Here is a 23546-nt window from a genome sequence, read left to right on the forward strand (position 1 = left end):
GCGGCAGCCAATCACACCAAGGCAGTGACAAAGTTTGCCCCGCGTTTCGAGCCAAGTGCGCATACTGCAAAATAATGGGGCACTACGAAAAGGTGTGCAGGCGCAGGCTCGGTAGGGGAGACGTGAAGTATGCAGCACAAGATCCAGGGGGGGAAGAAGAGCCCCAAGTAGAAGAAGACGAAGAAGACGAAGTCTTGTGCATCGACTATCAAGTGCTGGGAGTGAATTGCACGCGGACCAAGAAACCAGCACTACAGATGACGATCGGTGGGGTACAAGTGCACATAGTGGCGGACTCAGGCTCCCCATACACGATCGTCCAGAGGGCAGTATGGGAAAACGAATTTGGTTCCAAAGTCGGGGATGAGCTACTACCCACCGACATCCATCCGGTCACGTTCACCAAGAGCCCATACCCATGGTAGGATATCGCAAGTTGATGTTCGAGTTCAGAGGGCGCAGAGCAGAAGGGAAGCTGTACGTGGCAGAGAAAGGACCCTCCGTACTGGGGTGGAAGGACCAAGGGAACTTGGGAATACAGCTCAACCCAGGAGGCTCCAAACAAGTACTGCTAATAGATACAAAGCAACCGCAAGGTGAAGGCCAGTGGATGGAGGCGTATCCCGAGGTGTTCAAGGGAACCATTAGGAAGATGACAAAATTCACACACAAGATACGACTCAAGGAAGGTGCTAAACCAGTGAGTCACAAAGCCCGCAATATTCCCTTCAGATGCAGGGAGGCAGTTCAGGAAGAATTGAAGCGGTTGGAAGCAAACGGAGTCATAGAGGCGATCGAGAGCGCTGAGTGGCTGGCGCCATTGGTGGTAGCCCAGAAACCAAATGGGAAGGTGAGACTATGCGTGGACCTGAGGGAGCTTAATAAGAACATTCTAGTGGACAAATTCCCTCTACCCAGGATAAATGAGATGTTGGCGATGACGAAGGGAGTCAAGTGGTTCTCCACCATAGATCTCACCTCCGCGTATCACCAAATCGCATTGCATGCCACCTGCAGTCATCTGACGTCGTTCATCACGCCCTTCGGGTGCTACAAATTTCTCAGGATGCCTTTCGGCCTAGCATCCGCAGCGGCGGTTTTCCAAAAACTGATGCACAGGTTGTTCCAAAAAGTGAAAGGGGTCCAATACTTCCAGGATGACGTCCTAGTGATGGGGAAATCCCAGGAAGATCAAGACAAGAAACTGCACACGGTGCTGGCGATCCTAGCCCAAAATGGCCTCACAGCGGAATGGCAGAAATGCAGGTTCGGAGTCAACTCAGTGACCTACTTGGGCCACGAGATCAGCGGAAGGGGCATAGAACCGAAAAGAGCAAACATGGCAGCCATAAAGGACGCACCCACCCGACGAGGAAGGAAGATGTTCGCTCCTTCTTGGGCATGGCTGAAATTTACAGCAAGTTTGTCCCGCACTTCGCGACCAAAACGCACAACATACGGCAACTCCTGAAGGAAAAAAATGCGTTCAGGTGGACACAGGAGGAGCAAAACGAATTCGAGAGCGTAAAGCAAGACATCTGCACAGCCATTCCCCTGGAAGGGTTCGATCGAGAATCATTGTCCATACTGACCACTGATGCCAGTGACAAGGGCCTGGGGGCGGTCCTGATGCAGAAAGCCCGAGGCGGAGAGGTCACCACCGTCAGCTTTGCTTCAAGAGCTGTAGCGGCGAACGAGGAAAAATTCAGCATCATAGAGAAAGAGATGCTAGCGACGGTGTGGGCGATGGAACGGTTCAGGCAGTACTTCTGGGGTGCAAAATTCCTGCTCCGCACCGACCACAAGCCTCTAGTGAAAGTATTGACCTCGAGCGGGCATGCGCATGCGACGCCTCGCATCGCAAGGATGAGCTTGAGACTGTTGGACTACGTGTATGATGTGGAGTACATCCCCGGATCCAGAAACAAGGTGGCAGATTTCTTGAGCAGGGCAGCTGCCATGGAACCCGCAGGAGATAGAGAACCTTCAGAATGGGAAGAGTACGTGGTTGCAGTTACGCAGGACCATGAAGGGGCGGTCAGCATACAGGAATGGGAAGAGGCGTACACAGCGGACGAGACCATGAACACAGTGAAAAGCTATGTGACACATGGGTGGCCCGACAAAAGGCACCTAGATAGTGAGCTGAGGAAGTACTGGGAAGTCCGAGAAGAGATGTCCATTGGAGACAATCCGGTGTTTCTATTGAGAGGGGACAAGGTGGTCCCTCCGATCTCTATGGTGAGCCATCTCTTAACCATCCTACATGAGGGACATCTAGGGATCATGAAAACTAAGGCGAGAGCGAAGCAGGCGTACTGGTGGCCAGCCATGGATGCTCAAGTGGAAAGACATGTCAGGACATGTGAACAATGCAACAGGGCGGATAAGACACAAACCCTACTACGTCCACCACTGGGAAAGTTCACAGGGGAGTCAAGTCCCTGGGAAATGCTGTCAGTGGACATCCTAGGCCCAGTCCTGAACGCGGAGGGAGTACCCAAGTACCTCATAGTGGCAGTGGACAGATACTCGAAATGGCCAGAGGTGGATGTCTGTGAAAGCGCTGACACAGAGACGGTGTTAGCATTCCTCACAGCCACGTTCCTGAGGGAAGGAATACCCAAGGTAATAACGTGTGACAATGGCCCACAATTTGTTTCAGAGAAATGGAACGCTTTCATGTCCAGGAATGGAATTGAAGTCAAACACACTCCAATCTACCACCCGGCGGGAAATGGACTGGCTGAAAGATTTAATCGAGTGATAATGGGATCCATACAAGCGGCTATCAGTGCAGGGTTGCAGTGGTAGAAGGAACTCCAACGCATGCTCTGGGCGTACCGCATCACTCCGACCAGCACGGGGTACAGCCCGTTCAAGATATTGAGAGGACGTGAACCCTTTACAAAGGACAATGTCGCGTGGAAACACCTTATGGTACAGACTAAATGGTCGCCAGCAGTAGTGAGGCGTAACCTGGACAAAGCACAGGCAATATATACTGAGTACTATAACAAACAACGGAATACCAAAGGGGTGACCCTGGAGAAGGGAGAGTGGGTGAGAGTAAAACAGGCCACGCTGAAAAGAAAAGGAGAGAGTAAATTCAGCCCGCCGCTGCAGGTCATAGAAACATACACCAGCAGCTTTATTGAGCGACGGAAAGGTATGGTCGCAGGACAGAATGGCGAAATGCAATAGAATTGTGAAATGGGAAGTACCGGAGGACAGAAGAACACAGGGCTCCACAATTGAAGATGCACCGGAAAGGAAGGAGTGTGAAGCCGAGGAAGAACCAAACCCAAAGTCTCCCGGGAAAAGGGGGGAGAGCCAGAGCCTGAGGGCGTTGGAAAGAAACTCAAAGGATCACTTCACGGAGGCTGAGAATCCGGTGCAAGTAGAAGAAGAACAAGGAGAGGGTGCAACCGGGGGGGAATCCCCGGCTAGAAAGGAACAGGTGGCTCCAGAGAAAAGACAGAACTATACAAGATCGGGCAGAGAGGTCAAGATGCCAAGAAGGTTTGAGGACTATGAGACGCAAACCAAGTAAGACTGAACTAAAGGGGGGGCTTCCGAGGGTGTTGTTGTTAAAGACATTAAAAGGGGGAGATATGTAGCGTTGCGTTCTAGTGTTAGCGCCAGGGCATGCTGGGAAGGGGGCGTGGCTTAGCGCGCGGAGCGCGAGGAGAAAGAGCGCGAAGGCAGAGGGAGACGGGAGTGTTCCCGGCGCTCGGATCCAGCAAGCATAAATAAAGAGTACCTTGCACATACTTAAGAAGGTGTTCAGCATTATTGGGTACAATACTACCTTTACAATCTCTCCGTCTAAAATTTCGATAAAAAACTTTGAAATGTAAAAAAAAACTTTAAAACATTTTTACACAGCTACAAACACTTTAAATGGTTGTTAGAGGCCAACACGAGACCGACTGCATCCCAATGTTCCTCAACTGGGTCCAGTTCCAGATACAAGCACTTTTCCTTCGCAAATAAGTCTCCAACACGGGAAAGTGGGGAATTCTAAAACAGATTTGCGCTGTAGCATGGCGCCCGGTAGTATCACGTTGTTATGATTAGTTAGCACTCTAGTTCTTGATTGTCACTTTGAAGCCTCACGGAAGACGTGCGCATGCGTAAAACGCGCAGTGCGCACGCGCTGAACGGATCGGTGCCAGGCGAGTCCAAGACCAGTACTGAGTTTTCCATGTTGGTGTTCTTGCCATGCGTTGAATGACAGGCATGGATAGGTGACTGTAATTTGATGGACATCGGCTTATAAATGTAATTGGAGGCGTTTTCCAACACCCAACCTGCCGACAAGGACGTGACCTGACGACGTTAATACACTATCACTAAACCAGTAAGAACGCAGGTGAGTGACGCTACACCTACCTTTACGGGGGTTAAAATGCAAAGGTCATGATTCCTTCAGCATCTCTGGGTTATTCGCTGAGTAATGCGAGCCAGGCAAGGGATCAATGAATGCTTCAGATCGCCGTACATGTTGAGTAGCAAATATTGCAGACAGAGTGACGTTTCTCGCAGTCTGCTCGCGTGGGCAAGTGCATGCCTGCCGCAGTTGCCAGGGAAAACTGGGCTGCTATCCTGCAAGTATGTATAATTTGCAGACCTTTCGATGAAACCTGAACTTCATAACAGAAGGATTCACGTCTGCACGGTCTCGGTACAATCACTGGCTCTAAGAGCAAAAATAACAAGTCGAGCACGCATTTGTTAATTCCCAAAATGTTTGTTAATAACAGAAAAGTCCTAGGTTGTGCTAAATAGGTGTAGAAATATGACTCAAGCCAAACCCGCAGCTACATAATAGTATAACACATTCAGCAGCTACTTAATATAGACAGTAGTTACATAAGTACATTTCCGTAAAGAGTTCTGGAAGTTAGAAGCAGGCCTGAACTGGAGTGGGATAACGGATGAGGCTGACAGATACTGGTTTGTTTCTGTACCGGGGTTATTATTGTGAGGGGGTGGGGAGGGAAAGCGCCGACGTGATTATGGAGACCAGTGGAGTGTTATTGTTAGGTAGTTGCAAATATCTCTGAGAGTCATTTTAGGGGTAAATGTAAAGTCACTCGGGACTGTGTAATGTTAGTAAATGAGCACTCGGAACAAGTGTTATCTTTCCGCTATGTTTATTGGCACAACAGTTGAGCAGTTACACCCAGGAGCGCCGGCCACCTCTATCCGTCCGCTCGCTGCCGCGCACACCTCTTCCCCCGCTGCCGCTTACTCCCTCGCGCGCCTCCTGGCGTCAACCTGCGTACCCGCGTCACGTGACGTGACGCGCTAACAACTAGACCGCTACATATCTCCCCCTTTTACCAACCCAACAATAAGTCACTTACAGTTCGCAGTCTAGTTCAAAGTCTTGGAACCTGGAAGGCCTTACTACTTGTCTTCCGCTCCTGGTCACCTTACCGCTTGACCCTCGAGCCCCTTGGCTCTGTGTTTCCTCACGTTCTGTCCCTTCGGCCATCGCTCCCCCACTGTTCCGATTACCTCCCGGCCTGTCCATCTCTGCCATTGGGGTCTCACCCCCTTGCTCTCCTCCTAGCTCCTCTCCTGCACCTGCTTCTTCCCTTTCGTCACTTCCGCTCGCCTTATTCTCTTCATCCACATCTCCCGTGCTTTCGCCTTCCGTCTCCCAATGTTCCCATCTCAATATCTTGTTGCACCGGGCCATGCGGTCCTGCGACCACACGTTCCCGTCACTGAGCAGAGCCGCTCTGTCATACACTTCCTTGACCTGCATGGGCTTGCTGTACTTGCTGTCTCCTTTCCTTTGTAGGGTAGCCAACTTTACTCTCACCCATTCTCCTCTCACTAACCGAGTGTCCTTCACACTCCTCCTCTTGTTGTAGTTCTTGGTGTAGATGGCTTGGGCCCTCTCCATGTTTGCTCTCACGACTGCCGGAGACCATTCACTGGTCACTACCTTCTCCTTCCAGATTCTGTTGTCGTGCGTGAAAGGTTCACGTCCTCTCAATATTTGGAACGGGCTGTACCCTGTGCTTGTGGGCGTTATCCTGTAGGCCCATACCATATTCTCCACCGCCTTTTTCCAGTCTTTGTTGCAGGTGATGGCTGCTTGAATGGCCCCCATCACCACCCTGTTAAATCGTTCCACCAGACCGTTACCTGCCGGATGGTATATGGCCGTGTGCTTTGCCTCGATGCCGTTCCTCCCCATGAAGTGTTTCCATTTTTCTGATGTGAACTGTGGCCCGTTGTCGCTTAAGATGGACTTGGGGATTCCCTCTCGGGTGAATGTTTCCGATAGGAACTCCAGGATGTTCTCCGTGTCCATCGTCTCGCTCACCTTTATCTCTGGCCACTTGGAATACCGGTCGATGAGGACACACACGTACTTTTGTACGCTCTGGTCATCCAGCACCGGCCCTAAAATGTCTATGGACAACTCTTCCCATGGGTTTGCGGGCGTGTCGAATTTCCCCAGAGCCGGGCGTAATGGCCTCAACGTTTTGTCAGCCCCTTGGCATTGGGGGCACTCCCTGACATGTCTCTCTGCTCTCATGTCCATGCCTGGCCACCAGTAATTCTGTTTTGATCTAGCTTTGAGTTTCCCAATACCCAGGTGGCCTTCATGCAAGAGGTCCAGTAGTTTGTTGATGAGATTCGTGGGGGGGATTACTCTGTCTCCCCGATATATGAATATGCCCTCATCTCCCACGGTCAGTTCTTCTCTCACTTCATAAAAAGGTTTGAGGTTGGGTTTCACCTTTTTCTTGTCCGGCCACCCTTGGGTGATGTGGGCTTTTGCCTCCTTCAGGTCCGCATCTTCGTCATACGCAGCTGTCCACTCCTGTCTGCTGATGATCTTCTCTTGATCCTCAATGAGAGCCACCATCTCTCCTCTGTCCGCCGGGTCTTCTTCTCCCGGCTCCATGGCCGCCGCTCGGCTCAGGTAGTCTGCCACTCGGTTCTTGTTTCCCGGGATGTACTCTACATCATATCTGTAGTCCAACAATTTTAGGGACATTTTCGATATCCTGGGTGTGGCGCTGGCGTGTCCACACGATGTCAGAACCTTCACTAACGGCTTGTGGTCCGTTTTGAGCAGGAATCGGGTACCCCATAGGAATTGCCGGAATCTCGTCATGGCCCACACTACCGCTAACATCTCCTTCTCAATGACGCTGTACTTGCCTTCTGTCTCCGTCAGTGCTCTGGAGGCGAAGCTTATTGTCTCCACTTCTCCACTTCCTCGGTCTTGCATGAGTACAGCGCCCAACCCCTTGTCGCTGGCGTCCGTGATGAGTATGGTGGCGCCTTGCGGGTCGTAACCCTTGAGAGGCATTGCTTCTAGGATCCCTTTTTTGATGACTTCAAATTCCGCTTGGGCCTCCGGTGTCCATTGGAACACCGTGCTTTCTCTGGTCAGCCTCCTCAAGTTATAGGTCTTGGATGCGAATTGTACCACGAATTTACTGTAGTACTCCGCCCTCCCCAGGAAGGACCTGACCTCCTCCTTGCTCTTGGGGGCTGGAGCTTCCACAATGGCCTTCACGTTTTCCTTCTTGGGGGTGACCCCTTGTTGCCCTATTTCGTGGCCTAAATAGGTCACCGATTGCATTCCTAACCGGCATTTCGACCATTCCGCCGTGAGACCTTTAGCTTCCAGCGTCCGTAACACCTTTTCCAGTGTCCGGTCATGGTCCCTCCTATCTCTGCCCATCACCAGTATATCGTCCTGGAAGTACTGCACGTCCTTGCAGTCTCTGAACAGCTGGTGCATCATCTTCTGGAAAACGGCCGCCGCCGAGGCCAGCCCGAACGGCATGCGACAGAATCTGTAGCACCCAAACGGGGTAATGAACGACGTGAGACTTTTGCTGTCCGGGTGTAGGGCTACCTGGTGGTAAGCTGATGTAAGGTCGATGGTGGAGTACCACTGGACTCCTCTGGTTCGTGCCAGCATCTCCTCTATCTTGGGAAGGGGAAATTTCTCCACCACTATGTTCTTATTGAGTTCTCTCAAGTCTACGCAGAGCCTGACCTTCCCGTTGGGTTTCATCACGACCACCAAAGGCGCCAACCATTCGGCACAGGTTATGGGTTCTATGATGCCCTTCTTCTCCAGGTCTTGGAGTTCCGTCTGGACAGCTTCCCTTACTGCAATGGGCACATTCCTTACTTTGTGTGCTACTGGTGTGGCTCCTTCCTTCAGTACTATTTTGTGTTGAAATTTCTCCATTTTTCCTACTGCGCCCCCAAACACTCTCGGGTACTTTTCTTTCCATCTGTCTGTATCTAGCCATTCCACCTGGTCTGTGAGCAGGATCTGTTCCTTCCCTCCTGGGTCGAGTTTTATGCCCAGGTCGCCCTGGTCCAACCATCCCAGGACGGAGGGTCCTTTCTCGGCCACGTACAGCTTGCACCACGCCGCACGGCCTCTGAATTCGAACAACAGACGTCGGAACCCTAGCATGGGGATGCGATCACCATTGTATGTTACCGGTCGTATGTCTAGTTTCTCCAGCCCAGGGCCCAACCTGGGTTGGAATTGTTCCACCCACACTGCACGCTGTACGATGGTGAATGGGGATCCGGTGTCTGCCACAACCGCGATGGTTATGCCGCCCATGGACATCTCCAGGACCGGTTTGGTTGATCTCTTGGCATCCACGCTCAGTACCTGATCATATATGCACAGTACGGTGACCACCTCCTCCTCCGTGGCGTCTTCCGGGTCTTCCGCGCTTTGGTCCATGTATTTCACCACTCCTTTCTGTTGTTTCTTCCGACACACCTTCTCGTAGTGGCCCATGATACCGCAGTGCATGCATTTGGCCCTGAAGGCCGGGCAACGTCTGTCGTGGGCTTCGTGGGACCAACTTCCACACCTGTAGCACGTTTTCTTGCTCTCACCGTCCGCTTGTTTCCCTTGCCATCTGCTGGTCTCTTTGGTTGTGGGAGGCTTGAGTTTCTGGTCCCTGCGGTGATCTCCCTCCTGTATCCTGTTCACCATGGTTGGGGTGCCTGTGTCTTTTCTGGTAGCATCGGCGCACCTCTTTGAAAGTTCCGCCCTCTTCACTATGACCATTACTTCCTTGAGTGTGGTGTCCCCACTCGCCCACAGCTTGTCTTGCACGTTTGTACTGGTGGTGTGCATGATCACCTGATCTTTTATAAATTCGTCTTCCCACAGTGCGTACCTGCACGGGGCTGCTAGCTTCCTCAGTGCTGCTACATACTCTTCGATGGATTCTCCCACCTTTTGTTTCCGTTGCTGGAAATTGTATCTGTCTACCGAAACGCAGACGGTGGGGCGGTACCGCTCATCCAGGTCCTCCACCGCGTGCGCATACACATCATCATCTGTGTCTTCTCTCTTCGTGGGCACTAGGCTCTTGTATATTCTCAGACCTTCAGGCCCTAGATTTAGTAACAGGATGCGTTTTTTCCTCTGGGGCGTGAATTTCTCTTCGTTCTCGTCCTCCAAAACCCCTATGAAATTGTCTATGTATTCCTTCCAGTCCTCCCATTTCATCATTGGTTCACCCGGTTTCGTTAGGAATTGCACCGGTGCAATCGCATACCCTGCCGGGGTACTCATCTTTGCTTCCTTGGCGCTCGTTTCGTCGGTGGCTTTACTCGGGGGGCTGCCTGGGGTGTTGTCGTTGTTTCTTGTGTGCTTGATCCTCTGGGGGCTCTTGTCACTGGACCCCACTTCCTCCTCTTTGGTAGCCAGTGCAGCGTTTACTGTGCTTGATTACGTGCGAGGGCCGCTCGTGTGCTTTTGTAGGTTGTGGACGGCGTCGTCTCTGTGGCCTGTTTGTGGTTTGGTTATCGTACCGTGGCACTGCCACGCTCCTCGGGTGCTCTGTGCCTGGGGTCGATCTCTGCAGTCGGCCGGGGCGTGTCCCGTGGCTTCCCCCTTCCAGGCGGCCTGTGCGGTGTGTTGTTCGGGCTTGATGGCCTGGTAGCGTGTCTTCCTTCGACTCGTGGGGCCACGTGGAGTGTTGCCCTCTACTGCGCTTCCCCGTCGGTCCGGTCTCCGTCCCGACCTCGTCGCCACTGTAATGTTAGTAAATGAGCACTCGGAACAAGTGTTATCTTTCCGCTATGTTTATTGGCACAACAGTTGAGCAGTTACACCCAGGAGCGCCGGCCACCTCTATCCGTCCGCTCGCTGCCGCGCACACCTCTTCCCCCGCTTACTCCCTCGCGCGCCTCCTGGCGTCAACCTGCGTACCCGCGTCACGTGACGTGACGCGCTAACAACTAGACCGCTACAGACTGTTTTGTTTTTTCCTTCGGGGAACGTGTGCTTGTAATATGTTCCCAGGTATACATTAAAATGCTCAAACATGCAAAGCATGGCGCATTATATAAATTCAAGCAAGTCTGTAAAACACGAGGCAACATCTCACAGCTTATTTCCAGAGTTTATCAAAAATTATCTCGCAGCAGTGCTTGAAATGGAAAAATAGAAGTGCAGGTACTCTGTACCAGAGTACCTGCTTGTTTCTGAGAAGTGCCGGAACTCTCCAATTAAAAGGATTACATTTCTCTTGAGAAGTGTCGGTACTCTCCCTCTCAAAATAAAAAGGTGCTGGGACTCCGTACCGGCCCATTTTAAGCACTGTCCAGCAGTAAAAGAGAATGAGGCAATTGTGTTGCTATGCTCATTAAATGGAATGGCTTTGAGGTGCTTCTGGTTGGCACTGAGCGTCTCTGGCCCTGGGCTTTAGATGACTGTCAGGCAGCGGCCATGGGCCCTTACATGTGTGGACCCCAGTGCTCCTTCCCTAGACCCCCTCTCCTGTAGATCCTGTTTATAATTAAAATAATTGACTGGTTGGAAATGGTTGATCAATGAAAAATTATTTTGCTGCTTGTCTAGTGGTAACTACAGTTAGTCGTTTCACTGTAGTGCATAGTACTGATAACGGCAACCGTCCCCCGCTTAGCAGTAATTGGTTGTGCTGCAATAAATAAACAGTGTTACAGCAAACAAATGATGGACGGAATGCTGACAATGCAAACATTCTCCCCCAGTCAAAAGATCTGGGTTAAATCCATCGTTCTTTTGCCCACTACGCCACCCCAGTTTGGACCCAGCCATATGCAAATCAGTCTTGATCCTGTGCCTCATGGGAACAGTCCAGACCGAACTGCCAGGCCAGGTCCTCCCTGGACCGGAAACAAGCATCCTGGGACCGGTTTCAGGGTATGTCACCCTTCTTCAGCCAGGCTAGCTTGAATCCAGTGGCACAGTTCGGTCTATGTGGGAAGGGTATGCCTAGACGTTGGTCCCGTGCTCACTACGCCACTGGAGTCAAGCTATCCTGGCTGAAGAGGGGTGAAACCCCGAAACCGGTCCAGGGAAGACATGGCTTGGCAGTTCGGGCTGGACCGTTCCCATGAGGCACAGGGTCAAGACTGATTTGCATATGGCCATGTCTGAACTGGGGTGGCGTGGTGAGCAAAATAACGATGGATTAAACCCAGATCTGTGACTGGGGGTGAATGTTTTGCCAATGTGCAACGTTCTGTCCATCATCTTGTGTGTTTTGCAATATATAAACAGTCCACACCAGGTTTTTGGGAAAGTGTCGGCAGCAGGTTTATTTTCCTACATGAAGTATGCCAACGTGGTGGGTTAACTTACGGGGGATCCAAGGGCAGGCAGCGGTGAGTAACCTAAGGTGCCCACCTGCCTCATGAGCCAAACAGCACCTTGGCCAACCCAAGCGGTGCAACCCTTTTCTGAGGATTTCCCCCTTGAGGGCGTAGCATTGCAAGGCAAGCGCCCGGTTGCTCAGGCTTACAACCTCCCGAAATTATAGCGGGGTGTCGATGTTTTCATCCAGGGTCCTGCCGTAATGACTCCTGGGGTTTTGGCATAGGGCACTCCTGTTGTGCTCCTGAAGAGGGTACCCTATCTGCCTCCTGAACGTCCTGTAACTCTGCCATCGCTCTGGATGTGGCAGCCGTAACATCCAGGGCTCCCCCACCACGGCAGGCTTCATAACCTCCTACAACCCGAAGTTACCAGTCCTAGCCAGACCAAGTCCCTATCCACCTCTGGCAGGTGTACCCTTTGGTCTTTGCACTAATGAGGCCCACCCTATTTAACCAAGCCCTTCTGATTTGATTTGATTTGATTCTGCATTTCATTTGATCCAAGCCCTTCTGCTTGGTGAGCTTGCACATGCGTTTATTTACCCTTCTGTTTGAATGTTCGACGGGCTCCCCGGACCTGGCTTCAAGCCATACCCTGTGCAGATAATCTCGCCACGGGAACACTGTTTTGCTTCACTTTTCAGATTATAAAGAATCTCCCTCACATTCTCTCAACACTCGACGAGGCAAAAGACATTTAACACCAAACAAACAACACTTTTTGAAAAGGGTTTTATTTATCAAAATGCAAAGACTCTCTTTTTAGAATAAGGCTTGGGGATTTATTTTACACAATGCTCTCTAACAGAAAGGCTTTCCCAGATGCCAAATGCACAAAATTCAAACACACAAAGATATATATGTTTATATGCAAGCAATAATAACACACTTGGTAATTGTAACAGTTAAATGCATGAATTAACAAGCAGCAAATAATGAGATAACACTCAAGAAAATATAATATGCTGGACGTCCTGCAAGAGATCAGAAAGATCTATACACACTAGATACATCAAGTGATTACTTTGGATGTGCACCTCCACTCACTCACACATCACAAAGAAAACACCTCAAATGATCAAAGCCACTGGCCAAACATCACAGTGGCAATAATCAAAACTCAACACTTCACCTGGTGCAAACACTGCATCTTAGCCCACTCCTACCCGGGGGAATTTAAAAGAAATGGAAGAAAAAGCTCAAGCAAGGCAGAGTCAGAAAACAGGATGACATGAGGCCATGTCCAAGCCAATAGTAAGAACTTCATAATACATATCAATGTACAACACCATGCACATTTGTGAACACACTGCTTATAGCATCACATACTTCATCTCTCAATGTACACCCCAGTGTACATGTGTGTACCACTGCTCACAACACTTCACTTTGAGACCAAAAAGTACATTCCACACCTCTCTCTCCCTCTCATGCTTTCAAATGCACACCCCACACGTTCTGTTCTTAGCAAGGCTGTCCTACTCTGTGACAGCTCCCACTGAAAGACTGCAAGATTACAAGAAATACACTTTTAAGAGAAACAGGCATATGGAGGACGTTGTACATTCAGGTTAGAATAAAATAACACACCAAAGTCAATTAAAATAATGGTAGTCAGAGGTCATCACAGGGTGTCAGACCACAAGAGTGCCTCTAGCACTACAAACTCCAGACCTCATAGTGCCCCATGAATTGCTGGTTTCACCCAAGGCAAACTTCATTGGCATGCAATGCCCCCAGTGAGGTGAGGTCATAGCCACCCAGGCGAATTTCTAAACTATGTGGTGGGGACCAGCCTCATTCTAGTTTTTGCTGAAGCTTTGTGATGTTACTGTGCTGATGCAAGTCGGGGGGAAACCAGCCCTGCTGTCCGGGTGCAGAAGGAAGCCTTGAAGTGTCAGAAGCATGTGTGTTAATAAATTATTGCTTGTGGTCCACACCATTCAGTTATCTTCACCTACTTACTGCCATTTGCTGCTACATTGGCGGGCTCCTAGGGACCAGTTGGGAACTACTTTTCTCTGCTATAATCTGTGTGATGTCCCTATGGTGCCCTGTGTGCCAAGTTGTGCCTTTCTGATTAGGGGCTGACTATGCCCTGCAGTCTTTGCACTGCCCAGGCCCTGAATATGGGGAACACTGGTAACCATATGCAACTGGCATACTATCAAAGTGAAATACTAACTTTGGGGTGGGGACACGCCCTGCTGTTTCCGCTGTATTTTGGTGATCCATTCCAAGGCCATGAGTATATTGCTAATAAATCATTGGTTGTGGTCAACACAATTCAGTTATCCTTACCAGCTTTCCTCTGTTTTATGGGAGTACAGCACCGGCAAGAAATGGGACCCCTCGGGGATGATTATCTTTCCTGATTAGGGGAGAGTAGGGTGCTTTGCCACATCATACCATTGCATCGCTTGTGCTGGGGCTTGAGGACTAGACCCTACCCAAACCTGGCCAATTGTTAACATGTCCCCCAGTGTTGGGGATGTCATGCCCTTCCATGGATGCCCAGTGTGCCTCTACCGCCTAACCCAAGGCAAGGGTGGACCTGAGACAGGGGTGTGTCTGGAGGTTCCTCTAATTGCACCTCTAGTGCGCTGCTTCATTTCATGTTCTCATTCGGTAGTCGTACAATTGGTCTGGTTCAGTCTTTGAGTGTGTGACATTTCTTGCCCGAGTGTGTACACAAATGCTTAACACTACTCTCTGATAAGCCTGTCTACTAACCACACTATCACACAAGGGAGGACGGTGTTATCTACTTTAACCTCTACTATACCTCTGGGGACTCACTGGAATTTGTGCACACTATACCTCTTTCTGGTATAGTATATACTAAGCCAACGTTTTACATTGCCTGGAAACCAACCCCAATCTAACTACAGTCTTTTGATGGATGCTGTGTTGCCGTACTGATGCACCCACCCTGGTGGGGTTTGCCCATCACCCGAATTCTGATACAGATATTGCAGGTATGCAGACAAACGAGGAAGCTTTGTGCTGGAGACAACATTGGATAACTCAATGCTCAAATCTTGCCTGCCATCTCTCCTAAATTATGAAAATGTGAATTACTTTCAATTAATTTTGTCTGCCATTGTCCTTTAAACACGTGTTCCCAACACCTTGAGAACCCTGCCCTCTTTCCAGAGCAAGTACTCCTACACCACGGGCTGTACCAGCCATACGGCCGGCAGTCTCTAACTTTGAGTGAAGCGTACTGTGGCACACTGGTTTTGCTGAGAGCACATTTTCGTTAACTGACCACTCAGTTTGCATCTGACACAGTTTTATTGATGCAACTCTATAGAATCAATATTGTGTCATAATCCAGTTCAAGTGGATATTTATCTTTTGTGCATCACCAAGTAAATCCCTTGCTTTGGTTAACCATATTAAAATCTTGAGGTTTCTTTACACTTTCTTTTCTTTCTCCGACTGCACCTTGAAAGGAGTTTGTAGGCACCAGTCCCAGTGTTAAAATTAATTGAAATTTAAAGCAGGATTTGTCTGGTGGAATTGTCCTCCCATTCGACCTCCACCTTTGACTCGCAGTACTCATGCCCAGTCAGATACAGAGTTCAAAGGCATCTTTAATTAGCACTGACCTGCCTGCCCTATTCTTCAATTGATCCTATTCTGTGGAGGGGAGCAGTGCCTCCCACAGTCAGTAAAGTTATGTCTATATACAGAAAATGTGTTGTAGCTTGAGGGATCCAAGGTGTCATGCCAATCTACTCCCACAATTACCCCAGACATGTGATTTGCTGGCGCTGCTCGATTTGTACCCCTTGGGCTGGTTACAAATTGCCCTGCCGCTTCTGCTAATCCATGGTCACCTGTTTCTCTGAACCTCCTTAGTATAAACCCCTCCCCATAATGAGGGCACCTGGCATCCTCCTACCGATTACTCTTAACAGCGATATGAGCCCTGCTAATCCTTCAGGGAGGTTATGCACATTAAAGGCAGCATTGTTCATATCGGGGACCCTTAAAGTAGGAGCCCACCGACCCAGTTGGATATATATCCCCAGTCTTTCTATATTACACCTACTCGTGCCCAACTGCACTGGCGAAGTGGTGTATACCCATGTTGTTTCCTGTTAAATAGTTTATATACTCCGCTTGGCCTGCCCCATCCGTTAAGTGCTATTAGACAATGATTAATTGAGTTGTGGTTTGACTTATCACGTTCTGTTACCTCTGGACACTCTGAACCTGAACCTACTGAATATAAACCCTTACCCAATTATAGGTGCACATGGCATCCTCCAACCAATTACTACTCTTAGCAGCGATGTGAGCCCTGCTCATCCTTCTGGGAGGTTAAGCCAGTTGGCGACAGCACAGTCCTAGGCCATTTCTAATTTCACTTGTTCCTTCATTCGGACATGTTAGAGCAAATTGAAGTATATGTGGTCAAATTATCTGCTGCATAAAACTTTGTCTTGTGTCTGATTTATTATACTGTAATGCTATCTGTAATAACAAACCAGAGCACCTGGAGGGTTCCTCGTGTTAACTGACTCCCCAGGGGGAAACACATGTTAGTGAAATCCGCTTCTTAATTTTGAAGAGACTGTATATCTGCACGTATGGTGCGGGCACCTTATTTGCTTCTTTTATTTAATTAGTGTAACTAACGATTGCCCGTTTAATTTGCATAGTTATGAATGTTAGTTTGCTTGGCAGCCCAGTGCGGTCATGCTGACCACGGACCATACTTGAATAGCACTGCCCTGGTGCCTGAGCTTCCTGCTGGCCCCGTCTTGCCGTTGAGGGTGGAAGAAGCATTTATATGCCATATTGAGGCTCCCATTAGTGCGTGTCCTTCTAAAATAGCCCCACGATGCCGTTATACGTTGGTGCCTGTCCCCATTATTATACATGGCGGCCCAGCTTCAGAACGTATGGCCTTATTAATGGATCCCCTTATGTAATTCAATATGCCCAACCTTTCTTAAAGGAATGTCTTGTGAGCTAGTTACTACTTCAGTGTTCTGCCCACCATCCTACCAGGCTGCATAATTGCTAACTATGTGGTAGGTTTAATTACATTGATGGTCGAAATCTAGTTTGTGACTGCCTTGGCAGAGTAAGTGGTTATTTTTAATCTTTTTATTAGTAAACAAAATCGACATCTTGTACTGTTTACATCATATTTGGGAGACTATATACAAAATTATACAAGTGTACATGCTTACATAGGACAAATGCACAGTAAAGAATACCAAACGCTTAGGGAGATGTGGGTAGGTCGCCATCATGTACTGGCGCCGGCAGGGCGCATATGTCTCCCCTATATACATTCCATGGTCCCCAGACCTTGTTCCACTTCCCGGGACATCCTCTGGCTATGTAGACTGACTTTTCTCGGAACATACACCAATCTAGATCTTCCCTCCATTTTCCTATCCTGGGTGGCTGCTGCGCCTCCCAGTTCTGGGCAATATTCCTTTTTGCGATCATTACCGCTAATGTTGCCCACTGCTTAGTGTACGAGGTGAGGTCTGCCAGTTCCCATATGTGTAATAAGCATCTCCGCGCCTCCGGACGCAGCTCAGCCGTGAGGACCTCACTTAGTGTACGGTGTATGGCAGTCCAGAAGACTTGTATTTGTTCACATTCCCATAGGATGTGAATAAAGGTACCCTCTCCCCCACATCTACACTCCACTTACCGCCCTACCCATGTGCACCAATCTAGGCCCAAGTTATGTATACCCTATGGAGAATTTTAAGTTACACCAAGCGCAGTCGTGCTTGAATCGCCACCTCCCTCGGGGAGGAAACTGCATCTTGCCAGTCCTCCTCGTCCAGCTCAAGGCCATCCCCTTCCCATTTGCCTTTGAATGCTTGGGAGTGTCCTCCATGTTGTTAATTAGCATCTTATAGATCAGTGAAATGGCTTTTTCAGGCAAATGGCCGTCAAGTATTCTATCCTGTAATGGCGAAGAAGGTGGCACAGCGGAGTTTGAAGTAAGGTGGGTTCGGGGGGGCATGCTGGACTTGGGAGATATCTGTAGCGTTCCAAGTCCGCCAGACTATACTGCTTCTGAAGGGAGATGAATGGGGTGACCTCCTCCCTGACCCAGAGGTCTCTGTCGGAAATACCAATTAGGTCCCATTTATCGCAGCCCTTGGTTTGCCACAAATTCCCAAGTTTTTGGGAGTTTCACAAAGGGGTTGCCAGTGTAAGTCTATTATTCCAACCCAAATATTTGTTTACTATATGCCAAACCTGAACTGCGTGAGCGGTTGGTCCGGTTAAACGATATCTGCCAGGTTTGGAGTAGAGTGCCCTGCCATAATCTCCCCCAGTAGGGAGCCATCTGTCCATGGCGTACCCTGGATCGCCAATGCCTCCATAAGTTCCATGATTAATGGCGGCCAAGTGAGCTGACCAGTAATATTTTTTGATGTGCGGGAGGCTAATGCCTCCATCGTACCAATTCAGAGTGAACTTGGTTAACGCAATCCGGGGTTTGCCATCCCACAATAGGTCCCTCTGAAGGCCCTCTATTTCTTTAAAATATGATGCAAGGACTGGGTCCATCGAATTCTGGTGCGGGACATTAACCGCTCGGATGGAGGGTGGGATCGGCTGCATTGGTCGGGCAGTGCGGGAAAATGGGATCGGGCCCCTCTCCACCCCAAGCCTTGGAGACGTTACCCACACGCAGTACTGGCCTCTTAACCTGTGCCTTCGAGAAGGCCTCTCCGTGTCTCTGCCCAGCATAGGGGGATCATCGCGGTGGGCACCTGCGCCCCTTTCCACGGCCCCAATCCTTGCCTCCTACAATGGAGGGCTCCGCCGACAGCTGGAGTGACCCCTGATCCTACAGGCTGTCAGTGCCTCGCAGGCTTCGGTGGAAGGGAAGATCGGGGAGGTCAAGGTGGATGTGTCCCTCCTTTGGCAAGACCTCCGCAATGCCACGGCCCGAATAGCAGAGGCTGACTCCCGCATCTCAACAGCGGAGGACAATATCCTTCAATTGAAAGAGCAGGTGGCCAATCTACGCTCGCACACCAAGGAACTGCATCGGCGCGCGGTGGATGCGGAGAACCGGGTGCGCCGCAACAACCTCCGCCTAGTGGGGTTCCCCGAGGGGGTCGAGACGAACCAGGTATCCGCCTTCGTAGAGTCCTGGTTCATGTCATGGATGCCCAAGGACACCCTCTCCGTGAGGTTCATGGTGGTGAGAGCGCATCGGTCTCTCGCACCAAAACCACTACTCGGGGCCCCATCTCACCCTATCATACTCAAAATCCTTAGCTTCAAGGACCGAGACGCTATCTTGCGCAAGACGCGCTCTCAGGGACCCCTCAAATTCCAGAACCACAATATCATGGTATTCCCTAATTCTACCAAGGAAGTGCAAGACCAACGCCACTCCTACACAGACGTTAAAAAGAAATTGCGATCCTTGGGTCTGCAATATCAACTCCAGTTCCCCGCACGCCTTGGTGTCTTTTTCCAGGGCACAACGCAGTTCTTTGACTCGCCCCAGGCAGCCTGGACTTGGCTGACGGAGGAACGGCCCCTCTGACAGCGGTGAAAACTATCCCCCATGCCATCGGGCTCTCAGTCCACGAGGCCTCAGTTGCTGGGGCACCAGCGCCGGAGGCGCACGCAGTCTCGCAGGAGGTGCCAATCCCAAGCAGCGACATTTAGATCATCGAACCTGCCCACCCACAGAATTAGAGACTCCTCAGATTCGGACCTTTCCCGCAGCCCAGCTCTCTGAGGATCCAGTGGGCGCTGCCTGATGCGCGGTCTCTCTGGGGGCATGCTCCAACCCCCATGGGGGCTCGGAGCCACAGCAGACTTTTTGCTCTACTTCACCGTCTTTCTGCCGAGACATTGCACATCCGCCTATATGGAGGGGTCCTCCACGCATCTCATCCCGAGCGTTCTAGTTTGGTTCTTGTTCCACTAGGGGGGCCAACAGATGCTTCTGTTCTCGAAGTATAGAGTGAGGGAATGGCATTGTTTTTCCCAAGGTTGTTGTTTCTTATTGTTTTGTTGTACCAGCTATTACAAGACATTCTGTTATAATCCCTCATGGGGTATACACGGCCCCTTCACAAGTGCCCTTCCACGCAAGCGCGAGCCCTTGCGCGTATCCACGACTTTTGTAGGGCCGTACACCGCCACTCTGACCACCAACCGCCATGACTGACACGCCCGTTCCAAGGGCCTCCCTTCTGTCCTGGAACGTTAACGGCCTCCTGGACCGACTTAAACGTATGGCTGTCCTATGCTATGCACAACGCCTCGGTATAGAGGTATTCCTGCTTCAAGAGACACACTTGCTGGGTAATCACTGCCCTTTCCTGGCACGCTATGGGTATTACAGAGTGTGGCACTCTGGCTTCGCCGGGGGCTCCCGTGGGGTGGCTATCCTGTTGAAGCGCACCCTTCCCTTTGTGTTTACACAGGTCATTCATGGCAAGCGAAACAATTAACGAATTGGTCCGAGTCTCTGTGCCTCTGCGATGCATGGCGTACCTGACACCCTATCACCAAACAGTTCACTCATATCGCTGCAGCTCACCACACGCAGGCGTGCATAGATGCGATCTTTGTCCCTTCGACCGACTGCTTCACGATTTAAGATGTCCGTATCCTCCCCAGGGGTATCTCCGACCATTCTCCGGTGCTTCCCCCCCACCAATCGGCATGCCCAATGTGAAGAATGAATGCCTGGTTCCTTCAGGATAACGAATTTAAAAAGGTGGTGGGGATGGAGCTCAAGCAGTACTTCCTGACCAATGATGGATCGGTGTCCTCTGCAGGAACCCTGTGGGAGGCGATTAAAGCCACCATCCAGGGCTTCGCTAAGGGCCAGCTCAAGCGTCAGCGACAGGCACAGCTGCCGCAGATCACTTCGCGGGAGGCGCAGGCGTTGCGCCTCGAGCAATCCCCGCCTGCTGCCGATTACACTTCCTGAAAACGAGAACTCGCTCATCTTCGGGCAGAGATTCGGCAGCTTTCATTAGATGCCGCCAAGCTCCTCTGGAGATCCTCAGTAGCTAGAGTATATGGCTGGGGCGACAAGAACGGCTTGATTCTCCACAGACTAGCCACTTATCCGAGGGTGAACTGCATTATTCCCGAAATAGTAGACCTGGACAGGTCGGCGCACCGATCCCTGGTGGCGATGCCTCGCACCTTTGCCTCCTACTATCGCCAGCTCTATGCTGAAAAGACACCAGTACTGTTTGCTCTCTGCCTTGCTCGATACGGGAGGCGCTCGCCTTCCTCAGCTGGATTCGGCTGCCCAGGCGGACTTGGACCACCCTATCACCCGTGAAGAGATTAGCGATATAATAACCCTTATTTTGTCGGGCAAGACCCCGGCCTCCCCCAGGAATACTATGCTCTATATCGCGAGACTCTTGTCCCACGCCTCGCTGACCTGTTCGAGGCTTTGTAGAAGGGTTCCTTCCCACCCAAGACGGACATGACCACCATCGTGGTTCTCCCAAAATCTCAACCGCCATCTCCTCGTTGCGTGGACTACCGTCCCATCTCTCTTATCAATACATAGGTTAAACTTTATGCCACAATTCTCGCCCAGCGGCTGAAGCCCTACCTGTCCATATTGGTTCACCCAGACCAGTGCTGATTCATGCCCATGCGTGGTACTCGGCACTGTCTCCAGAGGCTGCATCTGGCTTTGGCTCACTGTCACTTGCTCACCCCCAATTTGGCCGTCCTCCTCGTAGATTTCGAGAAGGCCTGCGATTCGGTGGACTGGAGGTATCTAGACGATGTGCTAGCCGAGATGGGTTTCGGTCCCCACTTTCGAGATCTGGTATGCGTCCTGTATGCCCAGCCTCGGGCGCGAGTCCTAGTCAATGGGGTCTTGTCTGAGGCCTTCCCTATGCAAAGGGGAACGAGACCGGGATGCCCCCTTTCGCCCCTGCTCTTCGCCCTGGCAATGGAGCCCCTGGCGTCCCAGGTACGGTCCGAGGGTCATGTCCGAGGATGAGAATGGCCCATTACGAAGGTGGACAAGATCGCTCTATACACAGACGATGTCCTAATTTTTCTAGCTGATCCCGCTCAGTCGGGCCCTCAGTGCTTCCAGATTTTGCAATCCTTCGGGCAGGCCTCTGGCCGAATCCCGTCAAGTTGGTCCTGGTCCCTCTACACTTGTCTAGAGCCTGTTACGACTGGCAATCCACCATACCGATTCGGCGGCAGTCCTTCAAATATTTAGTGATATGGGTTGCTCTTCTCCCTGAACTGAACTGGGTTGGTCTCTCAATGTCACCCTGCTGGTGAAGAAAGCCAAAGCAGACCTTCAGAAGTGGCAAACGTTACCTCTGAATCCCCTGGGGAGAGTCGCCCTGTTTAAAATGATGATTCTCCCCAGGTTCCTATATGTCCTCCAAAACACCCCCTTTTGCTTTCTGAGGGCCTGGTTTCGAGAACTGGACAGTATGGCCACCAAGTTCCTCTGGGGGAGGGGGAGAGCACGTCTGGCCCTGACCCTATGCCGGATTCCTCCATTTGATTGGGGCGTGGGGATGACACACTTATACCTATACTACGTGACTACGCGCTTACTGTCCATACACGACTGGTTAAATGGGGGCTGGTCCGACCCGGCCTACAGGCTTATATTGAGCGAGCTAGGTTTGTCCAAAATCCAATCTCTGATATACGGGGGGGGGGTCCATTCCGTCCAGCTTACCAAATGTAATGCAATCGGCGCTGTTGGCTTGGGGGGCAGCACTGCGTCATACTCAATGGACACACAAGCTGACTCCGTGCATGCCTCTCTGGCATAGCACTTGGCTCTGAGAGGTCAGTGGGCTGCAGGGCTTTCGAACATGGGACCTTATAGGAATCTTGCAATTGGAGGATGTGTGGGCGAGCGACCATATGCGCTCCTTCCAAGACCTCCGAACCTGATATTCCCCGCACCCAACACAATTCTACAAATATTTGCAGCTGCGACATGCCCTCCACGCATACATATCGGATGACACTAGGATCCTGGAGTACAGCCCTCCCGATTCGCAGACTATGCTGGGGCACCTAGGGAAAGGGGGTATTTCCCGCATCAACTGGACACTGGTTAACAACACCACGACCTCGCTAGATTGGCTTAGAGGCCAGTGGGAGGAGTGGGTGGGTACTCTAGATGAGGAAGACTGGCGCGATACTCTAATGGCACACAAGACGGTTACAGCATCAGCCAAACTCCGTCTGGTCCAACTATACTATTTGCACGCTGCCTACCTGACCCCAGTACGCCTCCATCGGGCGGGCTTTTACCCGAGCGCTTCCTGTACGAGGTGCGGCCGTGACCCGGCTGATTTTTTTTCCACATGGTGTGGGCATGCCCCAATTTGGCTCTGTTCTGGGGTGACATTGAGGAAGAACTCGCAGAAATGTTGGGGTGGGAAGTCCCTCATGACCCACGACCCACTCTCCTTGGGGTTACAGATGGGCTGGATGGGTCTAGGAATTAAAAATAATTTTTCAACACGGCAATGGTAGTGGCTGAGCGAGACATGGCTGCATCCTGGAAGTGTCCAGAGCCACCTTGCTCTGGGAGGTGGCAGAAGGGGGTGGATTGGTGTGCTACACAAGAAAAAACCATGTACGAAGTGCAAGGTTGTCCCAAAAAGTATCACAGGGTATGGGGCAAGTGGTTGGGTGCCATGGGATAGTCAAGCAGTGGGTATAAGTTACATATTTATTTGTACATTAGAGGATCCGAAATCATCATAGAAAGTTCAAGTTTTTGGCTGTGATCTGTCATCTTCAATGTTCAATGAAGATTTGCTGGTGTTGTTTATTGTCAAAACAAAATTGCTTATAGCAAAAAAAAAAAACGGTCCCCA

The 23546-nt window shown here is 50.7% G+C and overlaps 1 protein-coding gene across 1 annotated transcript in view; it reads left to right on the forward strand.

The window, feature by feature from the left end:
* Positions 1–4147: 4147 nt before the first annotated feature.
* The window catches only part of MRPL24 (mitochondrial ribosomal protein L24), a 145155-nt gene continuing 125756 nt past the window's right edge, over positions 4148–23546 (forward strand). Inside the window, exon 1 of the mRNA XM_085633607.1 lies at positions 4148–4375. The gene's annotated coding sequence lies outside the window, so the exon portion shown is untranslated. The remainder of the gene's footprint in view (positions 4376–23546) is intronic.

This window comes from Triturus cristatus, chromosome 11, assembly GCF_964204655.1.
Source record: "Triturus cristatus chromosome 11, aTriCri1.1, whole genome shotgun sequence".
NCBI classification, from domain to species: Eukaryota; Metazoa; Chordata; class Amphibia; order Caudata; family Salamandridae; genus Triturus; species Triturus cristatus.